The sequence below is a fragment of the Hevea brasiliensis genome, chromosome 11 (assembly GCF_030052815.1).
Source record: "Hevea brasiliensis isolate MT/VB/25A 57/8 chromosome 11, ASM3005281v1, whole genome shotgun sequence".
Taxonomy (NCBI): Eukaryota; Viridiplantae; Streptophyta; class Magnoliopsida; order Malpighiales; family Euphorbiaceae; genus Hevea; species Hevea brasiliensis.
The window spans coordinates 45,115,115-45,123,473 of record NC_079503.1 but is presented as its reverse complement, the minus strand read 5'-3'; the positions used below and the strand labels follow the sequence as shown (position 1 = coordinate 45,123,473).

Genomic DNA, 8,359 nt, shown 5'->3' with positions numbered 1-8,359 from the left:
CTGTGGAGGTGGTGGTGGTGGTGGCATTACCCCAGCCATTTGTTTGAAAAACTTAGCCATTTGTTGGAACATGGCCTGTGCAGGCTGAGCAGGCTCTACTTGAGCAAGCGGAGTAGGTTCTCCCCTACCCCCAATCTCAGCTGCTGTAGCTGGTGCATGACTCTCCACTTCTTCCTCAACTGCCCTCTGTGATGTAGGGTCCATATCCTATTCAAAATAATAAAGACAAACAGATCTGCATTAGTGTCACATCAACTCTTACAAATGCAATGCATGGTATGGACTCAATCTACGCCCAGAAATGCCTAAACCGTGCTCTGATACCACTAAATGTGACACTCCTTACCCGTCTACAGTGTAGCCGAGCAAGATATGCCATACAGTGTATCGGAACACCCTATTTTAATTCAATCATTTTTATTCTTCCTAATTTATTTTTTTTTTCATAGTTATGGAGTACAATTTGTGAAATATAATTCATTTCAGTCATTTATTAAAATCATAAATTTATTTGAGGTTTCGTAAATTTTATAGAAAATTCGGAAGAGTACCGGCTAAAAATGGAGAAAACAGTTCTTCGGAACCTATGAAAAACACTTCCAATATTTTCAATCAATCCCAAACTCCATTTCATCAACAAAATCTCAATATTTTTTTTAACAACATTTCCATTCTCAATCATTCATCTCATATGATATTCAGGTAAAAGTCATAAATAAATATTCACCTTTTCATTGCTCCGCTATTTTAGTTAAGCAAAATAACCAGGGGTCTTCATGAACCCCATGTCAATTCTTAGGCCAAAAGCTAGCTAGAATATGAGCAAGGTACTTTTTTGAAGGTGACGGTTAAAAGTAACTGTAACGAGAGAGAAGTACCAATTTCATATATAAAAAAAGGCCCATTTCTATCTCCCCTAAGATTTGCAAAGAGCTATAATTGTTGTGCCTTGATAAATTAACCTTGTGTTTTGGTATGTATTGACTTAAAATTTTATGAAACTTTAATTGTGTGAGCTTAATTGATCTCAAGCCTATTGTTTTATTAGAAATTTGTTGATATATTGGTATAGTGTTGATGGAATTTGTTGTGATGGTTATTACCTTACTTTCCTCTTCTTTCAAACTTTTAATCTTTTGTTTGAGAATGGTTGTGATAGGGTGAAGTTAAGGAACTTCTAAGTGGAGTTGATTGAGAGTTTAAGTCATGCTTGAGGACAAGCATGGAATAAGTGTGGGGGAATTTTATACGTGCATAATTTATTAATTTTACTCCCATCACATTTAGTGTTTTTAATGTATTCTTATGTTTAATTAAGTTGGTTAAGTATAGTTATCTATTAGGCATATGTTTAGAGAGTTGTTGAAATATTTGTGTTAAATGGAGAAATTTGACTTTGCTATATTTTTCAGGGTTTTGGTGAAGTTCCGGAGCAATATAGTATAGAAAGAAGCTTGGAAAGGTCAAAGGATTGAGAAACGTGGTTGATATGAAGTACACGGGCCGTGTAACTTGACCCGTGTAAATCTTGGATACCCGTGTAACTTTCTGCCAAAAGAAATCCAGAAAATCGAGGAAGAGACAAAGTACACGGGCCGTGTAACTTGACCTGTGTAAATATTGGAGACCGTGTAACTTTTTGTGCCCATGCGAAACAAGCCCATTCAGCTCCAGTAAGTTACACGGCCCTGGGCCGTGTAGTGATACACGGGCCGTGTATCCATCGACAGTCAGATTTCTAATTTTGTTCTAATTGCATTTTTTGACAGAGACTCTAGAAAAACCTAACCCTAGACCATTTATTACAAATTGAAGAGATAGCAGTCGCCTCAAGGCAATCAAGAGACGCCTCCAAAAACCATTCAGCAGCCTCTCCATTCATCTTTTAGAATTCTTCTTTATTTTCTGTAAACCATATGTGGCTAAGTTTTTAATTCAGTTCAAGGGATTCAAGTTCTTTTGCTTGATTTGTGAGACGAGGTTCTTAATTTAATTTATGTCTTTTTGAACATCTATTGTTTTCTGATTTATTTGTCTTTGATCTATTGAATGATTTGCTAAAAAAGCCTATTAGTTGATTGTTTGATGAGATCAATTGCTAGTTCTTCTTCATAATCCGTAATTGTTGTGTAAGATTGAACATAAGTAGCAATTAGGTTTTATTGATTATGATCCCAGTTTTCGATAATATCCTAAGGAAACAATCGAGTGGATTAAATGAATTATGCTTCATAAATTGTTATTCAGCTTAACTACTTCCTTTTCTTAAAGTAGTTATTAATTTGATGAGGATTGCTTAAAACCAACACAGTTAATAATTAGAGTCAATAAGAGTGCTGGGCTCGAATTGATGAGTATAGAGAGGTCAGGGGTTTACCTCGCTGTTTAGTAAATCTACATTAAGTATTCAATAAGAGATAATTGTATTTTTTTTTGTCTATGATCAAATCAATGCATTGGAATGAGAATTACCTTGAACTGAAGTTTGTTTAAATTGAGATTTTCATATTTAGTTCTTGAATTTCTGATTTCTTCTGATTTTGTGTTACAAAGCCCCTCCCCCCCCCCCCTCCCCCCACCCCCATCTTTGTCTCTTCCATATCCCGTTACACAAGTGCAAGAAAATCTAATAATTCAGTTTCTAGGGTTTGACCTAGATTTACCATTTGCTACTGAAAATATTTTATAGTTGATAATTTCAGTTAATTTAATTTCTAGTGGATTCAACACCCATCAAGAATTTTGGCACCGTTGCCGGGGACTGAAGTTTATTTGATTTCATGTTTTTGGTGTTAGATATTCTGTTATTAATTTTGTTTGTGAGTTGTTGCTATTTTCAGGTTTTTGGAAAAGAAAAAAAAGAAAAAAAAAATATAATAATTATAGTGTTACTGTTCATTGTTACTGTTCATTAAGAATTTTGGTTGAATTTGGAGGGCAGCCCATACCAATTTTAAAGGAAATGACGCTCTGATCAAGACCAATCAATCCACAGGATTTCTTGGCCCCACCCTCTTAAGGCCAAATTCCATTATTTTCTAGGATTTTGAGGCATTTTTCTGTTTTTACTTTGATTTTTTTTGTTTATGACAAGAACTTCTCAATCTGGTGAGTTGATCTTTGATCCAAAAGTAGAAAAAACAGCTAAACAGTTGAGAAAATTGGCTAAGCAAGGTAGGCTGATTCCGAATACATCTGAAGGAGTCCAATCTCGAAGGGAGTTAAGTTCGGATTTGGATTTGGAGTCAAATTTCGAAAATGAAACCATGGCTGCTAGGACTTTGAAAGAGTTGGCTGCTCCTAATCTAAACCAACAGCCTTTGTGTATTCAATACCCTGCTTTAAATGTTGCTTTTGAGTTGAAATCTAGACTAATCCATTTGTTGCCTAAGTTTCATGGTCTTGCAGGTGAGGATCCACATAAGCATTTAAAAGAATTTCATGTTGTATGTTCCAGCATGAAACCTCAAGGAGTTTTAGAGGATCTGATCAAGCTTCGAGCTTTCCCTTTCTCACTGGAGGGCACAGCTAAGGATTGGTTTTATTACCTTCCTTCTGAATCTGTCAACTCATGGAATGGGATGAAGCAGATGTTTTTAGAGAAGTATTTTCCTGCTTCCCATGCTGCCAACATAAGAAAAGAAATTTGTGGCATCCGACAGTACAATGGAGAGAGCTTGTATGAGTACTGGGAGAGATTTAAGAAGCTGTGTGTAAGCTGTCCCCATCATCAAATAAGTGAGCAGCCGTTAATTCAATATTTCTATGAGGGACTTCTACCAATGGACCGCAGCATGATAGATGTTGCTAGTGGAGGAGCTTTGGTTGACAAGACACCAGATGAAGCAAGGAGGCTAATTGCTAACATGGCAGCAAATTCTCAGCAGTTTGGAATGAGAATAGATCACACCCCTATGAAGGTTAATGAGGTAAGTACATCTAACCTTGAGAAACAAATTTCTGATTTAACTTCTTTGGTGAGGCAATTGGCTATAGAAAAAATGCAAACTGTTAAGGTATATGGAATTTGTTCGGGTTCGGGTCATGCCATTGATATGTGTCTTGCGTTACAAGAGGATGAATCAATGCAACATGCTAATGCAGTAGGATATTATGGACAGCCACAACACAGGTATGATCCTTATTCTAGTACTTATAATCCAGGATGGCGAGATCATCCCAATTTGAGTTATGGGAATCAACCGATGCAAAACCGATACCAACAGCAAAGACCACAAGTGAATCAACCACAACCACCTCCACCTCCACCTCCACCTCCCTCAAATTAAGGTATGTCACTTGATGAAATTATTAAGGGTATGGCTAACAATACTCAACAGTTTCAATAGGAGACCAGAAATAGCATTCAAAACATAGAGAGGCAGATTGGTCAATTAGCTTCCTCTATGAGTAAGCTAGAAGCTCAAGGTTATGGAAAGCTCCCATCAAAAACAGTCATGAACCCTAGAGAAAATGCAAGTGCGATACTATTACGGAGTGGGAAAAAAGTTGATAATCAGACTCCACATGAGCCAAAGAAGAAGCAAGGAGAAAAAGAGTCTGAAGTTCTAGAAGTTGAGGTAAGTACTGAATCTAAACTGAATAAGGTTAATAATTCTGTTCTTCCTCCATTCCCATGCAGGTTGGCTAAAAATAAAAAAGAAGAACAAGAGAAAGAAATTTTGGAGACTTTCAGAAAGGTGGAAGTGAATATACCTTTACTTAATACGATCAAACAAGTTCCCAAGTATGCTAAATTCCTTAAGGAATTATGCACTACAAAGCGCAAGTTGAGGAATAATGAAAAGATCAGTGTGGGGGAAAATGTGTCGGCATTAATTCAGCAAAAATTACCCCCTAAGTGTAAGGATCTAGGTTCGTTTTCTATTCCCTGCAGAATAGGTGATTCTAAATTTGAACGTGCAATGGCAGATTTAGGAGCATCTATTAATGTTATGTCAAATTCAGTTTTTCAAACTTTAAATTTGGGTCCTTTGAAAGAAACCAGTGTCATTATTCAGTTAGCTGACCGTTCTAATGCTTACCCATTGGGAGTAGTTGATGATGTGTTGGTGCAGGTTGGAGAATTGATTTTTCCTGCAGATTTTTACATTCTGGATATGGAGGATAGTGTTCCACATCAAAGTCAGCTTTGATTCTGTTTGGAAGACCTTTCTTGAAAACTGCCAAGACAAAAATTGATGTGGATGATGGCACCTTAACTATAGAGTTCGATGGAGAGACTGTCAAATTTAATATCTTTGATGCCATGAAGTATCCTGCTGATGATCATTCTATGTTTTCTATTGATGTTGTTGATACAATTGTGCAGGATGTTTTTTAATTAAGCATGGAGGATGAGTTAGAAGTGGTGATTAGTCAAGGAATTCAAGAAATTAGCACCAATCCACCATTAAGTGTAGAGGTTCAAGAGGCAGTAATAGCATTGCAGTCATTACCTCCTGCTCCAAAAAGGTATGAAGTATCAAAGATTGACTTACCTATATCTCACACAAAATTATTACCTTCTGTGGTGCAGGCACCAGTTCTTGATCTCAAGCCTTTACCTGAGCATTTAAAGTATGTTTACTTGGGAGACAATGAGACACTTCCAGTTATCATCTCAAGCAATTTAACAAAGATTCAAAAAGACAGATTGATTAGGGTTCTGAGAATACACAAGGAAGCAATTGGATGGACAATAGCTGACATCAAAGGTATAAGCCCATCAGTGTGCATGCGCAGGATTTTACTAGAGGATGAGGCTAAACCAAGTAGAGAAGCTCAAAGGAGATTGAACCCACAGATGATGGAGGTTGTGAAGAAGGAGATTTTAAAGCTACTAGATGCAGGAGTTATTTATCCAATTTCAAACAGCAAATGGGTAAGTCCAGTCCAAGTAGTGCTAAAAAAATCAGGAGTCACTATGGTAGCAAATCAAAATAATGAACTTATTCCAACAAGGATTCAGAGTGGATGGCAAATGTGCATAGACTACCGCAAGCTGAATTCAACAACAAGGAAGGATAACTTCCCACTGCCATTCATTGATCAGATGCTTGAGTGATTAGCAGGTAAGTATTATTTCTGCTTTTTTGATGGTTTTTCTGGATATAATCAAACTGTGATTGCACCGGAGGATCAAGAAAAGACCACCTTCACTTACCCTTTTGGAACTTTTGCTTTTAGAAGGATGCCCTTCAGGCTTTGTAATGCACCTGCCACATTTCAGCGATGCATGATGAGTATATTTTCAGATTACATTGATACTTGTATTGAGGTATTCATGGATGACTTTACTATGTATGATGATTCATTTGATGCATGCTTATATCATTTAAATTCTGTTCTTGAGAGATGCATTGAGAAAAATCTTGTTTTGAATTATAAGAAGTGTCATTTTATGGTGGAACAGGGGATTGTTTTGGATCATGTTGTCTTTAATAGGGGTATTGAGGTGGATAAATCTAAAATTGATTTAATTGTGAACTTACCCTACCCCATAACTGTGAGGAAAGTACGCTCTTTTCTTGGTCATGCAGGTTTTTATCGCAGGTTCATTAAGGATTTCTCTAAGATAGCATTGCCTTTATCTAGACTTTTGCAAAAAGATATTTCTTTTGAGTTCAGTAAAGAGTGTAAGGAGGCTTTTGACAAATTAAAATCTGCATTAACATCACCCCCCTATCATCCAAGCTCCTGATTGAACAATACCGTTTGAAATTATGTGTGATGCAAGTAATTATGCAGTGGGAGCAGTTTTAGGGCAGCGTGTTGGGAAGCTCTTTCATGTGATTTATTATGGATCCATAACACTCAATTCAGCTCAGTGCAATTATTCCACAACCGAAAAAGAGTTTTTGACTATAGTTTTTGCTATAGATAAATTTCGATCGTATTTGCTTGGTTCTAAAATAATTATCTTCTCTGATCATGCAGCGTTAAAGTATCTCTTGGCAAAAAAGGAAGTAAAACCAAGGTTGATTAGATGGATCCTTCTGCTGCAAGAATTTGATCTTCAAATCAAAGATAAGAAAGGAGCTGAGAACCTGGTAGCAGATCATTTGAGCAGGTTAGTGACACAAGAAGATCCACTTCCTTTGCAGGAACTTTTTCCTGATGAGCAGTTATTTAAATTGCAAGGTATGATCCCTTGGTATGCTGATTTGGTGAATTATTTGGTTACTAAGGTTATGCCTTTTGATTTGACTAGAACTAAGAAAAAGAAATTGAAAAGTGAAGCTAAGTATTATGTGTGGGATGACCCATATTTGTGGAAATTTTGTTCAAATCAAATTATTAGGAGATGTGTTCCTGATTCAATCTATTCTTGCATTTTGTCATGCCTATGCAAGTGGAGGTCATTTTGGACCCAAGAGAATAGGTAGAAAACTATTAGATTGTGGTTTTCACTGGCCCACTATATTTCGTGATTCATATTTGATTTGCAAAAATTGTGAACAATGTCAAAGAACAGGAAGTTTAACCCGTAGGAATGAGATGATTCAAAATCCAATTCTTGTTTGTGAGATTTTTGATGTGTGGGGTATTGATTTTATGGGTCCATTTCCTTCCTCTTTTGGCTTTGTTTATGTAATACTTGTTATTGATTATGTTTCGAAATGGGTGGAAGCCAAAGCTACCAGGACTGATGATTCTAAAGCTGTTGTAGGTTTTATCAAGTCAAACATTTTTAGCAGGTTTAGAGTTCCTAGAGCTATAATTAGTGACCGGGGCACACATTTTTGTAATAGAACTGTTGAGGCATTGTTGAGGAGATATGGTGTTTTTCATAGAGTATCTACAGCTTATCATCCTCAAACAAGTGGGCAAGCAGAGGTTTCTAATAGAGAGATCAAGTCTATTTTGGAAAAAACAGTAAAGCCGAATAGAAAAGATTGGAGCCTTAGACTTGATGATGCTTTGTGGGCTTATAGGACTACTTATAAGACACCAATAGGTATGTCCCCTTTCAGATTGGTATTTGGTAAGTTGTGTCACCTTCCTGTGGAGTTAGAACATAAGGCTTATTGGATTGTTAGATAATGTAATTTGGATTGGGATACTACTGGTGTGGAAAGAAAATTACAATTGCAGGAATTAGAGGAAATTCGACTTGAGGCTTATGAGAACTCTAAGATCTATAAGGAAAAGACCAAGGCATTCCATGACAAACTAATTCTAAGGAAGTAGTTTGCGATTGGACAAAAAGTTTTATTGTATAATTCCATATTGAAGCTGATGCCTAGTAAGCTGTGTTCTCATTGGATTAGACCCTTTGTTGTTACTAATGTGTTTCCTTATGGTGCAGTTGAAATTCAAAGTTTAGGAACTAATAAGGTGTTCAAAGTAAACGGTC

General features: G+C 36.5%; 1 non-coding gene across 1 annotated transcript; it reads right to left on the bottom strand.

The window, feature by feature from the left end:
* Positions 1-3,629: 3,629 nt before the first annotated feature.
* LOC131170779 (small nucleolar RNA R71) lies at positions 3,630-3,736 on the bottom strand. Its single transcript, XR_009141545.1, has one exon. It is a non-coding gene; the product is annotated as a small nucleolar RNA R71 (small nucleolar RNA).
* Positions 3,737-8,359: the final 4,623 nt, after the last annotated feature.